We start from the raw sequence: 12,891 nt of genomic DNA, 5'->3' as shown, positions 1-12,891 counted from the left end.
GCAAAAGGGACTTTATGGATGCGAGCTAAAGATACGGAGATTGACATACGATCCTGGGTTCAGTGTGGTCATATGGGCCCTTATAGCTGGAAGAGTGGGGCAGGAGGTTGTAGGAAGAGAGATCTGAACATGCTAAATGCTGCCAGGGTCCATGAGCCAAGGAATGCAGGTGGCCTCTAGAAGGTGGGACGTACGAGCAAACAGGTTTTTCTCCCTCAGAGCCTCCAGAGGGAACACCTTGCTCACCCCATGTGAACCATTTTGGAATTGACCAGCATTCTTCAGAGAGATAACAAATTTGTGCTGTTTAAAGCTATGAAGTTTGTGGTAAATGTGTTACAGCAGTTACAGGGGGCAATTAGTCCCTGGTGTTCATCTGCTGTCTCCTACACTTATTAGTGCCTTCAAATTCCCCCAGGGCACCTGGTGAAGATACGAACGCCCAGGCCTCAGCACCCTGTCAGAGTCTCCATGCCTGGAGCTCCATGTGCTTGTGGAAGCCTGCCTAGGGAGCATGTTGTGACTGGGGTCCTGCAAGCATTTTCAGCTACCTGCTTAAAGTTCCTCACCTGGAAGAGTGTGTCAGGAGGTTGATGGCGCCGCCTTTTCAATACCTACCCTGCAAGGTTGCTGTGAGAGGATGAGTGCAGAATGTATATCATGCATGGTGCTCAGTAAGTAAGTTGCGGCCGTGACCGTTGTCAGGTGTGAAATGGCCCTGTCGCTTTAGAGCGCTGGGTGCCAGAGCTCCCATGTGCTGATTGTGACCTGCGCTGTGGTAGTCTTTGAGCCAAGTGAACAAACATCCAATATTGTTTCCAGGGCTCCTGTAAACATCTCCACGTGTACCTGGAGTTTTAAACTATGGGCGCCGCACCATCTCACTGCAGGTTGGAACCTTCGGTGTCAAGTGGGTAGACGTGCGATGAGCAAGTTGCCTTGTTTTCTTAAGTCGGGATTGTACCTCCGTAGAGTTGAAAGCTTAGCTCCCACCGCTCCCTGGGCAGGTTGGGTATAGTGCTCAGACGGAGCGGAAGTGTTGAGAGTGGGAATTTCAGCTTCAGGCTAAGATAAACACATGTGGGCACTCTGGGGATTGGTGGGGTACAGTGACGGACTGGTGAATGTTCTGGCTCTCTCGGGTGGCAAGGAGGAAGCCGTTATTTGTACCACTTGTTAATTCGTGGCCCATTTCCAGGCGCCAACCGAAAGCCACTGAGCACAGAGATGGAGATGGGCTCAGAACTCAGGATGAGGGGCTCCTGTCCCTGCTGGGGAGGGACCTACAGGGCATTGGGTGAGGCAGATTCTGGTGATGGCTTGGGAGTAGTCAGAGATTGTGACGAGATCCAGTGTGACAACCGCTACTCCTGTCCCCTCTTCCCGTCATCCCCAAGCCCTCCCCTCCCGAGCTCCTGTCAAGGCAAAGAGACGAGAGAGAGTTGACTTGCAGTTTGAACATTTATTGACAGGCGGCATTGTTCGTTAGCAGGCTCCTGTTCGTTTCATTGGGATGGTGGCATTCGCAAGGTGCGGCAGGAGGGTCTTGAAAGCCGGGAAAATTTCAGGCAGGTGTGTGGCGGAGTTGCTCGTGTGCGTTTAGCATCTTCTGGACCTTACGGTGTAGCGACGATAGCACACTGTGGGCAATAAGAGAGGCGGGAGATTTTAGCATGAGCTGAGCCCCCAGCAGAGCCCCTCCCCTCTTCCTCTCCGCCTCTGGCAGCATCGCCTCCTCCAGCACCCCCCCCTGGAGAGCGCCCCTCACCTCTTCTTGTCCGCCTCTGGCAGCATCGCCTGCTCCTCCTGTGACTTCTTGGTCTCTGGTGGCAGCGTCTGCTCTGGCTATGGCTGCGGCCGAGGCAACGTGTGTATCTGGCCATGGTGCTGGGTGGATTCGGTGTGGGTGCCCAGAGCAGGAGGTACCACCTTAGCTGGGCCAGCCAACCTGTGAGCAGGTGGAACTGCGTGGGCTGTGAGCCAGGGGCTGGCTCCTGGGCCTCTTATAGTCACGGGAGGCCCCTGGGCATTATGAGGTCACAGAGGCCAGCCCGAGGTGACCCACCTTGTGCCCATGTATGGGCATGTGGGAGGCCCATGGTGGGCAGGGCGGGGCCGTGATGCCCAGGGGCCTCCATGTCACCAGCTGAGGGGAGACCAGCTGACGTTCCTGTCAAGGGCAATCTCCCACTCATGCAGGGAGCTCTCCAGTAAAGTATAATTGAGCACTGACTGTGGGCCAGGGTCTGGGGGAGGCCCTGGCATACAGTGATAAATAAGGCAGACCCATTGTGCCTGGTAAATTTTAGACTCTAACTTGAGGAAACATGAATGAAATAACCGCCCAGAATAATTGTGTCAGGAGGGAGGCCTTCCAGGGCCGGTGTAGAGGCGCCGCCCTCGTCAAGGGCCCACGCCTCCTTAGTCTTCCAGTTCTGTCCTGGGCACGTGCTCTCCATCCTCAAGGTTGCCTCATAATCCAAAGTCTGGGCTGCCACGCACAGTTGTACAGCCGTGTCCAGCTCAAAGCTTTGAGCCAAGGGACTGCGTGGGGACTGAAATCCAGCCTGGGCTCTGCCTGTCGAGTCAGGCCCAGCACCCGTAGGCATGCTGCTGCACACAGCAGCAGTCTTTTCTCGAATTCAGCTGCTCACAGTGATGTCTTCCTCTAATTTAAATAAAGGCACACTAAGAGCTAGCCTTGGCCCTGTGGAAATTCAATCATATCCACTGTCCAGGGAGGAAGGGAAACGAAGAGGAGGGGTCAGAAGGGGTCATTACCTGTAACGAGCTTTCCCAGAGAGCCCACCCAGTAACCTCCCTTGTGATCATTCGCCTTACTGGGAGAGCACCCTGCCTCTCAGGATAAGCTGGGTTCTCGGGAAGGAGAAACGGGCCTGTGGACAGTTAGATATTAGTACTCTTTGCCCCAGAGGGGGTACAGCCAGAAAATTCCAGAACCCCCACCCCCCACCCCCCCACTGCACGATAGGGTGAGAAAACCATGAATTTGAAGTTCCAGTGTGGACATTAAGGCACAGACTGTCTTCCAAAGTTTGTGGGGATGCAGGGTCGGCCCCATCTCAGAACTCAGCTGGCCCACAGGGCTTCACGGGGTCCAGCTGCTTGCCTTTGTTCCCTCCCCACTGGCCTTGTTCTTGCAGGAGCAATGCCACACCTGCTCTCCATTTAGGCACAATTCACTTTCCCCAGCTGCTCCACCCCAGTTGAGGGGACGTCAAAGTGGAATGGTGTGGAGTCCCACCCTGGCTCTGGGTGGTGGAGGATGCCCAGGGTCACATACCAGCCCCTGCCCCCACTTACTTAACACATTTCCTCTTGTATTTACTCTTGTTTTGTGTCATTTGCATTAAAGGAGACAATGGCAGGTCATCAGTTCATGTTTCTTATCTGAAGCTTTATTTGGCAGACGACCAAAAGTCATCTTCTGTGGGTTTGGACGTCTTAGGTGGGATCGCTGTGGTGTCTTGAGGTCGTTCTCTGGCAAGTGGCTGTCCTTAGTCTCCAATGTCGGGTGTGATGTGCCCAGGAAAGTTTTGTAATGCCTTGTGCTTCTCCTCCTCCTCCTGAGCCTTCTGTCAGCTTTTGGGGGAACAAAAAGTTTCGGATACCGGGCCATCTGTGGGAGCTGGGTGGGAAGGGGATGTGGCAGCTGTCAGATGGGGTGAGGTCCCCAGTGCTCCATGAGCCTCCCGCATCAGGGGTGCTCAGGGACTGGCAGGAACACCTTGGCGCTTTCTGCGTCTGCAGGTACGTCTCCGGCGCCTTGGACAGGGGCAGTAGCGCCTTTGCCTGTAGTGGTAGCGGCCTCTGTGGGTCCTTCCCTGGACCTGGACTTCCTCTGGGCTCAGCTCCTTCTCCTGCTCCTGCTCCTGCTCCTGGTCCTGGTGCCCGCATCTGTGCTGCTGCCCCGCCCCTGCTGCTCACGTTTGCCCTGACTCCACACTCCACACCCGGAGTGGGACCATTGTGCTCAGGGGTCAGGTGCCTCGTGCTGGGGCTGCAGCTGACCTGGGGGCAGGGAGTGAGGGCTGAGGCCTGCCCCCCTGCTCCTGCTGTTGATGTTGGTCTGATGTGTCAGGAGGTCTCTGCGGACTTCTGTAGGAAGGGGGCCGCCCACTGTGACTCACACTGTGACTCGGCGTCCACGGGCCACCAATGTCCCCACCCTGAAGTCAACACACAGGAGGGGCCCGCAGCCAGCAGGTCTCCCGGAAGGGCAAGCCACCCTATTGACTTGCCGGTAATAATGTGTCGCAGTGGGACTCTCAGGCCACAGGAGGAGCACCAGCTTGCCCAGGTCTAAGCCCCAGCCTCAGCCCCCATGCTCCCAGCTGGTGCACATCGACGCGTTGTCATTTCCGAAGCCGCTTCACTGCTGTGCCATGGTCTGGGGTTATAAAACCCCAGCACCAGTATGTGTATCGGTGGGCCCTCATTATCTGTTCACCAGTTTATCATAATCTAGGGATTATTATATGCCAGGCGTTTATTCATTTCCTTGCTGTACATTTACTCACTTACTGCATGAAGAAAAGTGGTGATTTGCTCAAGGTCCCTCCGCAAGTAAGGGGGAAAAGCTGGACTTCATTCAGAGTCCATGCCCTTTGCCCTCGGACCCCTTCCCACCCCACACGATGCTCTTCCCTAAACAGATGTCATGTTCCCTTCATGTCCTGGTCCCCCGAGCAACTGAAAAGGGCAGAGAGCATGTGATAGATTAGTTAGTGTCTTCCTCCTCAAAATTGCAAAAGGGACTTTATGGATGCGAGCTAAAGATACGGAGATTGACATACGATCCTGGGTTCAGTGTGGTCATATGGGCCCTTATAGCTGGAAGAGTGGGGCAGGAGGTTGTAGGAAGAGAGATCTGAACATGCTAAATGCTGCCAGGGTCCATGAGCCAAGGAATGCAGGTGGCCTCTAGAAGGTGGGACGTACGAGCAAACAGGTTTTTCTCCCTCAGAGCCTCCAGAGGGAACACCTTGCTCACCCCATGTGAACCATTTTGGAATTGACCAGCATTCTTCAGAGAGATAACAAATTTGTGCTGTTTAAAGCTATGAAGTTTGTGGTAAATGTGTTACAGCAGTTACAGGGGGCAATTAGTCCCTGGTGTTCATCTGCTGTCTCCTACACTTATTAGTGCCTTCAAATTCCCCCAGGGCACCTGGTGAAGATACGAACGCCCAGGCCTCAGCACCCTGTCAGAGTCTCCATGCCTGGAGCTCCATGTGCTTGTGGAAGCCTGCCTAGGGAGCATGTTGTGACTGGGGTCCTGCAAGCATTTTCAGCTACCTGCTTAAAGTTCCTCACCTGGAAGAGTGTGTCAGGAGGTTGATGGCGCCGCCTTTTCAATACCTACCCTGCAAGGTTGCTGTGAGAGGATGAGTGCAGAATGTATATCATGCATGGTGCTCAGTAAGTAAGTTGCGGCCGTGACCGTTGTCAGGTGTGAAATGGCCCTGTCGCTTTAGAGCGCTGGGTGCCAGAGCTCCCATGTGCTGATTGTGACCTGCGCTGTGGTAGTCTTTGAGCCAAGTGAACAAACATCCAATATTGTTTCCAGGGCTCCTGTAAACATCTCCACGTGTACCTGGAGTTTTAAACTATGGGCGCCGCACCATCTCACTGCAGGTTGGAACCTTCGGTGTCAAGTGGGTAGACGTGCGATGAGCAAGTTGCCTTGTTTTCTTAAGTCGGGATTGTACCTCCGTAGAGTTGAAAGCTTAGCTCCCACCGCTCCCTGGGCAGGTTGGGTATAGTGCTCAGACGGAGCGGAAGTGTTGAGAGTGGGAATTTCAGCTTCAGGCTAAGATAAACACATGTGGGCACTCTGGGGATTGGTGGGGTACAGTGACGGACTGGTGAATGTTCTGGCTCTCTCGGGTGGCAAGGAGGAAGCCGTTATTTGTACCACTTGTTAATTCGTGGCCCATTTCCAGGCGCCAACCGAAAGCCACTGAGCACAGAGATGGAGATGGGCTCAGAACTCAGGATGAGGGGCTCCTGTCCCTGCTGGGGAGGGACCTACAGGGCATTGGGTGAGGCAGATTCTGGTGATGGCTTGGGAGTAGTCAGAGATTGTGACGAGATCCAGTGTGACAACCGCTACTCCTGTCCCCTCTTCCCGTCATCCCCAAGCCCTCCCCTCCCGAGCTCCTGTCAAGGCAAAGAGACGAGAGAGAGTTGACTTGCAGTTTGAACATTTATTGACAGGCGGCATTGTTCGTTAGCAGGCTCCTGTTCGTTTCATTGGGATGGTGGCATTCGCAAGGTGCGGCAGGAGGGTCTTGAAAGCCGGGAAAATTTCAGGCAGGTGTGTGGCGGAGTTGCTCGTGTGCGTTTAGCATCTTCTGGACCTTACGGTGTAGCGACGATAGCACACTGTGGGCAATAAGAGAGGCGGGAGATTTTAGCATGAGCTGAGCCCCCAGCAGAGCCCCTCCCCTCTTCCTCTCCGCCTCTGGCAGCATCGCCTCCTCCAGCACCCCCCCCTGGAGAGCGCCCCTCACCTCTTCTTGTCCGCCTCTGGCAGCATCGCCTGCTCCTCCTGTGACTTCTTGGTCTCTGGTGGCAGCGTCTGCTCTGGCTATGGCTGCGGCCGAGGCAACGTGTGTATCTGGCCATGGTGCTGGGTGGATTCGGTGTGGGTGCCCAGAGCAGGAGGTACCACCTTAGCTGGGCCAGCCAACCTGTGAGCAGGTGGAACTGCGTGGGCTGTGAGCCAGGGGCTGGCTCCTGGGCCTCTTATAGTCACGGGAGGCCCCTGGGCATTATGAGGTCACAGAGGCCAGCCCGAGGTGACCCACCTTGTGCCCATGTATGGGCATGTGGGAGGCCCATGGTGGGCAGGGCGGGGCCGTGATGCCCAGGGGCCTCCATGTCACCAGCTGAGGGGAGACCAGCTGACGTTCCTGTCAAGGGCAATCTCCCACTCATGCAGGGAGCTCTCCAGTAAAGTATAATTGAGCACTGACTGTGGGCCAGGGTCTGGGGGAGGCCCTGGCATACAGTGATAAATAAGGCAGACCCATTGTGCCTGGTAAATTTTAGACTCTAACTTGAGGAAACATGAATGAAATAACCGCCCAGAATAATTGTGTCAGGAGGGAGGCCTTCCAGGGCCGGTGTAGAGGCGCCGCCCTCGTCAAGGGCCCACGCCTCCTTAGTCTTCCAGTTCTGTCCTGGGCACGTGCTCTCCATCCTCAAGGTTGCCTCATAATCCAAAGTCTGGGCTGCCACGCACAGTTGTACAGCCGTGTCCAGCTCAAAGCTTTGAGCCAAGGGACTGCGTGGGGACTGAAATCCAGCCTGGGCTCTGCCTGTCGAGTCAGGCCCAGCACCCGTAGGCATGCTGCTGCACACAGCAGCAGTCTTTTCTCGAATTCAGCTGCTCACAGTGATGTCTTCCTCTAATTTAAATAAAGGCACACTAAGAGCTAGCCTTGGCCCTGTGGAAATTCAATCATATCCACTGTCCAGGGAGGAAGGGAAACGAAGAGGAGGGGTCAGAAGGGGTCATTACCTGTAACGAGCTTTCCCAGAGAGCCCACCCAGTAACCTCCCTTGTGATCATTCGCCTTACTGGGAGAGCACCCTGCCTCTCAGGATAAGCTGGGTTCTCGGGAAGGAGAAACGGGCCTGTGGACAGTTAGATATTAGTACTCTTTGCCCCAGAGGGGGTACAGCCAGAAAATTCCAGAACCCCCACCCCCCACCCCCCCACTGCACGATAGGGTGAGAAAACCATGAATTTGAAGTTCCAGTGTGGACATTAAGGCACAGACTGTCTTCCAAAGTTTGTGGGGATGCAGGGTCGGCCCCATCTCAGAACTCAGCTGGCCCACAGGGCTTCACGGGGTCCAGCTGCTTGCCTTTGTTCCCTCCCCACTGGCCTTGTTCTTGCAGGAGCAATGCCACACCTGCTCTCCATTTAGGCACAATTCACTTTCCCCAGCTGCTCCACCCCAGTTGAGGGGACGTCAAAGTGGAATGGTGTGGAGTCCCACCCTGGCTCTGGGTGGTGGAGGATGCCCAGGGTCACATACCAGCCCCTGCCCCCACTTACTTAACACATTTCCTCTTGTATTTACTCTTGTTTTGTGTCATTTGCATTAAAGGAGACAATGGCAGGTCATCAGTTCATGTTTCTTATCTGAAGCTTTATTTGGCAGACGACCAAAAGTCATCTTCTGTGGGTTTGGACGTCTTAGGTGGGATCGCTGTGGTGTCTTGAGGTCGTTCTCTGGCAAGTGGCTGTCCTTAGTCTCCAATGTCGGGTGTGATGTGCCCAGGAAAGTTTTGTAATGCCTTGTGCTTCTCCTCCTCCTCCTGAGCCTTCTGTCAGCTTTTGGGGGAACAAAAAGTTTCGGATACCGGGCCATCTGTGGGAGCTGGGTGGGAAGGGGATGTGGCAGCTGTCAGATGGGGTGAGGTCCCCAGTGCTCCATGAGCCTCCCGCATCAGGGGTGCTCAGGGACTGGCAGGAACACCTTGGCGCTTTCTGCGTCTGCAGGTACGTCTCCGGCGCCTTGGACAGGGGCAGTAGCGCCTTTGCCTGTAGTGGTAGCGGCCTCTGTGGGTCCTTCCCTGGACCTGGACTTCCTCTGGGCTCAGCTCCTTCTCCTGCTCCTGCTCCTGCTCCTGGTCCTGGTGCCCGCATCTGTGCTGCTGCCCCGCCCCTGCTGCTCACGTTTGCCCTGACTCCACACTCCACACCCGGAGTGGGACCATTGTGCTCAGGGGTCAGGTGCCTCGTGCTGGGGCTGCAGCTGACCTGGGGGCAGGGAGTGAGGGCTGAGGCCTGCCCCCCTGCTCCTGCTGTTGATGTTGGTCTGATGTGTCAGGAGGTCTCTGCGGACTTCTGTAGGAAGGGGGCCGCCCACTGTGACTCACACTGTGACTCGGCGTCCACGGGCCACCAATGTCCCCACCCTGAAGTCAACACACAGGAGGGGCCCGCAGCCAGCAGGTCTCCCGGAAGGGCAAGCCACCCTATTGACTTGCCGGTAATAATGTGTCGCAGTGGGACTCTCAGGCCACAGGAGGAGCACCAGCTTGCCCAGGTCTAAGCCCCAGCCTCAGCCCCCATGCTCCCAGCTGGTGCACATCGACGCGTTGTCATTTCCGAAGCCGCTTCACTGCTGTGCCATGGTCTGGGGTTATAAAACCCCAGCACCAGTATGTGTATCGGTGGGCCCTCATTATCTGTTCACCAGTTTATCATAATCTAGGGATTATTATATGCCAGGCGTTTATTCATTTCCTTGCTGTACATTTACTCACTTACTGCATGAAGAAAAGTGGTGATTTGCTCAAGGTCCCTCCGCAAGTAAGGGGGAAAAGCTGGACTTCATTCAGAGTCCATGCCCTTTGCCCTCGGACCCCTTCCCACCCCACACGATGCTCTTCCCTAAACAGATGTCATGTTCCCTTCATGTCCTGGTCCCCCGAGCAACTGAAAAGGGCAGAGAGCATGTGATAGATTAGTTAGTGTCTTCCTCCTCAAAATTGCAAAAGGGACTTTATGGATGCGAGCTAAAGATACGGAGATTGACATACGATCCTGGGTTCAGTGTGGTCATATGGGCCCTTATAGCTGGAAGAGTGGGGCAGGAGGTTGTAGGAAGAGAGATCTGAACATGCTAAATGCTGCCAGGGTCCATGAGCCAAGGAATGCAGGTGGCCTCTAGAAGGTGGGACGTACGAGCAAACAGGTTTTTCTCCCTCAGAGCCTCCAGAGGGAACACCTTGCTCACCCCATGTGAACCATTTTGGAATTGACCAGCATTCTTCAGAGAGATAACAAATTTGTGCTGTTTAAAGCTATGAAGTTTGTGGTAAATGTGTTACAGCAGTTACAGGGGGCAATTAGTCCCTGGTGTTCATCTGCTGTCTCCTACACTTATTAGTGCCTTCAAATTCCCCCAGGGCACCTGGTGAAGATACGAACGCCCAGGCCTCAGCACCCTGTCAGAGTCTCCATGCCTGGAGCTCCATGTGCTTGTGGAAGCCTGCCTAGGGAGCATGTTGTGACTGGGGTCCTGCAAGCATTTTCAGCTACCTGCTTAAAGTTCCTCACCTGGAAGAGTGTGTCAGGAGGTTGATGGCGCCGCCTTTTCAATACCTACCCTGCAAGGTTGCTGTGAGAGGATGAGTGCAGAATGTATATCATGCATGGTGCTCAGTAAGTAAGTTGCGGCCGTGACCGTTGTCAGGTGTGAAATGGCCCTGTCGCTTTAGAGCGCTGGGTGCCAGAGCTCCCATGTGCTGATTGTGACCTGCGCTGTGGTAGTCTTTGAGCCAAGTGAACAAACATCCAATATTGTTTCCAGGGCTCCTGTAAACATCTCCACGTGTACCTGGAGTTTTAAACTATGGGCGCCGCACCATCTCACTGCAGGTTGGAACCTTCGGTGTCAAGTGGGTAGACGTGCGATGAGCAAGTTGCCTTGTTTTCTTAAGTCGGGATTGTACCTCCGTAGAGTTGAAAGCTTAGCTCCCACCGCTCCCTGGGCAGGTTGGGTATAGTGCTCAGACGGAGCGGAAGTGTTGAGAGTGGGAATTTCAGCTTCAGGCTAAGATAAACACATGTGGGCACTCTGGGGATTGGTGGGGTACAGTGACGGACTGGTGAATGTTCTGGCTCTCTCGGGTGGCAAGGAGGAAGCCGTTATTTGTACCACTTGTTAATTCGTGGCCCATTTCCAGGCGCCAACCGAAAGCCACTGAGCACAGAGATGGAGATGGGCTCAGAACTCAGGATGAGGGGCTCCTGTCCCTGCTGGGGAGGGACCTACAGGGCATTGGGTGAGGCAGATTCTGGTGATGGCTTGGGAGTAGTCAGAGATTGTGACGAGATCCAGTGTGACAACCGCTACTCCTGTCCCCTCTTCCCGTCATCCCCAAGCCCTCCCCTCCCGAGCTCCTGTCAAGGCAAAGAGACGAGAGAGAGTTGACTTGCAGTTTGAACATTTATTGACAGGCGGCATTGTTCGTTAGCAGGCTCCTGTTCGTTTCATTGGGATGGTGGCATTCGCAAGGTGCGGCAGGAGGGTCTTGAAAGCCGGGAAAATTTCAGGCAGGTGTGTGGCGGAGTTGCTCGTGTGCGTTTAGCATCTTCTGGACCTTACGGTGTAGCGACGATAGCACACTGTGGGCAATAAGAGAGGCGGGAGATTTTAGCATGAGCTGAGCCCCCAGCAGAGCCCCTCCCCTCTTCCTCTCCGCCTCTGGCAGCATCGCCTCCTCCAGCACCCCCCCCTGGAGAGCGCCCCTCACCTCTTCTTGTCCGCCTCTGGCAGCATCGCCTGCTCCTCCTGTGACTTCTTGGTCTCTGGTGGCAGCGTCTGCTCTGGCTATGGCTGCGGCCGAGGCAACGTGTGTATCTGGCCATGGTGCTGGGTGGATTCGGTGTGGGTGCCCAGAGCAGGAGGTACCACCTTAGCTGGGCCAGCCAACCTGTGAGCAGGTGGAACTGCGTGGGCTGTGAGCCAGGGGCTGGCTCCTGGGCCTCTTATAGTCACGGGAGGCCCCTGGGCATTATGAGGTCACAGAGGCCAGCCCGAGGTGACCCACCTTGTGCCCATGTATGGGCATGTGGGAGGCCCATGGTGGGCAGGGCGGGGCCGTGATGCCCAGGGGCCTCCATGTCACCAGCTGAGGGGAGACCAGCTGACGTTCCTGTCAAGGGCAATCTCCCACTCATGCAGGGAGCTCTCCAGTAAAGTATAATTGAGCACTGACTGTGGGCCAGGGTCTGGGGGAGGCCCTGGCATACAGTGATAAATAAGGCAGACCCATTGTGCCTGGTAAATTTTAGACTCTAACTTGAGGAAACATGAATGAAATAACCGCCCAGAATAATTGTGTCAGGAGGGAGGCCTTCCAGGGCCGGTGTAGAGGCGCCGCCCTCGTCAAGTGCCCACGCCTCCTTAGTCTTCCAGTTCTGTCCTGGGCACGTGCTCTCCATCCTCAAGGTTGCCTCATAATCCAAAGTCTGGGCTGCCACGCACAGTTGTACAGCCGTGTCCAGCTCAAAGCTTTGAGCCAAGGGACTGCGTGGGGACTGAAATCCAGCCTGGGCTCTGCCTGTCGAGTCAGGCCCAGCACCCGTAGGCATGCTGCTGCACACAGCAGCAGTCTTTTCTCGAATTCAGCTGCTCACAGTGATGTCTTCCTCTAATTTAAATAAAGGCACACTAAGAGCTAGCCTTGGCCCTGTGGAAATTCAATCATATCCACTGTCCAGGAGGAAGGGAAACGAAGAGGAGGGGTCAGAAGGGGTCATTACCTGTAACGAGCTTTCCCAGAGAGCCCACCCAGTAACCTCCCTTGTGATCATTCGCCTTACTGGGAGAGCACCCTGCCTCTCAGGATAAGCTGGGTTCTCGGGAAGGAGAAACGGGCCTGTGGACAGATTAGATATTAGTACTCTTTGCCCCAGAGGGGGTACAGCCAGAAAAATTCCAGAACCCCCACCCCCCACCCCCCCACTGCACGATAGGGTGAGAAAACCATGAATTTGAAGTTCCAGTGTGGACATTAAGGCACAGACTGTCTTCCAAAGTTTGTGGGGATGCAGGGTCGGCCCCATCTCAGAACTCAGCTGGCCCACAGGGCTTCACGGGGTCCAGCTGCTTGCCTTTGTTCCCTCCCCACTGGCCTTGTTCTTGCAGGAGCAATGCCACACCTGCTCTCCATTTAGGCACAATTCACTTTCCCCAGCTGCTCCACCCCAGTTGAGGGGACGTCAAAGTGGAATGGTGTGGAGTCCCACCCTGGCTCTGGGTGGTGGAGGATGCCCAGGGTCACATACCAGCCCCTGCCCCCACTTACTTAACACATTTCCTCTTGTATTTACTCTTG

At 55.2% G+C, this 12,891-nt stretch overlaps 2 long non-coding RNA genes across 4 annotated transcripts; both read right to left on the bottom strand.

Moving 5' to 3' along the window:
• Nucleotides 1–665: 665 nt before the first annotated feature.
• LOC140843591 (uncharacterized) lies at nt 666–4,153 on the bottom strand. 2 transcript variants are annotated; one of them, XR_012121446.1, is made up of 3 exons: nt 3,325–4,153; nt 1,769–2,730; nt 666–1,640 (listed from the first exon to the last, which is right to left on the bottom strand). It is a non-coding gene; the product is annotated as an uncharacterized lncRNA (long non-coding RNA). The 2 variants fall into 2 exon arrangements; XR_012121447.1 differs by having other exon boundaries at nt 667–1,640; nt 1,769–2,668.
• Nucleotides 4,154–5,433: 1,280 nt separating this feature from the next.
• On the bottom strand, nt 5,434–8,920 carry LOC140843592 (uncharacterized). 2 transcript variants are annotated; one of them, XR_012121448.1, is made up of 3 exons: nt 8,093–8,920; nt 6,537–7,498; nt 5,434–6,408 (listed from the first exon to the last, which is right to left on the bottom strand). It is a non-coding gene; the product is annotated as an uncharacterized lncRNA (long non-coding RNA). The 2 variants fall into 2 exon arrangements; XR_012121449.1 differs by having other exon boundaries at nt 5,435–6,408; nt 6,537–7,436; nt 8,093–8,919.
• Between the last annotated feature and the right edge of the window lie 3,971 nt (nt 8,921–12,891).

This window comes from Manis javanica, chromosome 10 (assembly GCF_040802235.1).
Source record: "Manis javanica isolate MJ-LG chromosome 10, MJ_LKY, whole genome shotgun sequence".
NCBI classification, from domain to species: domain Eukaryota; kingdom Metazoa; phylum Chordata; class Mammalia; order Pholidota; family Manidae; genus Manis; species Manis javanica.
This window is presented reverse-complemented; position numbering and strand designations above follow the sequence as displayed.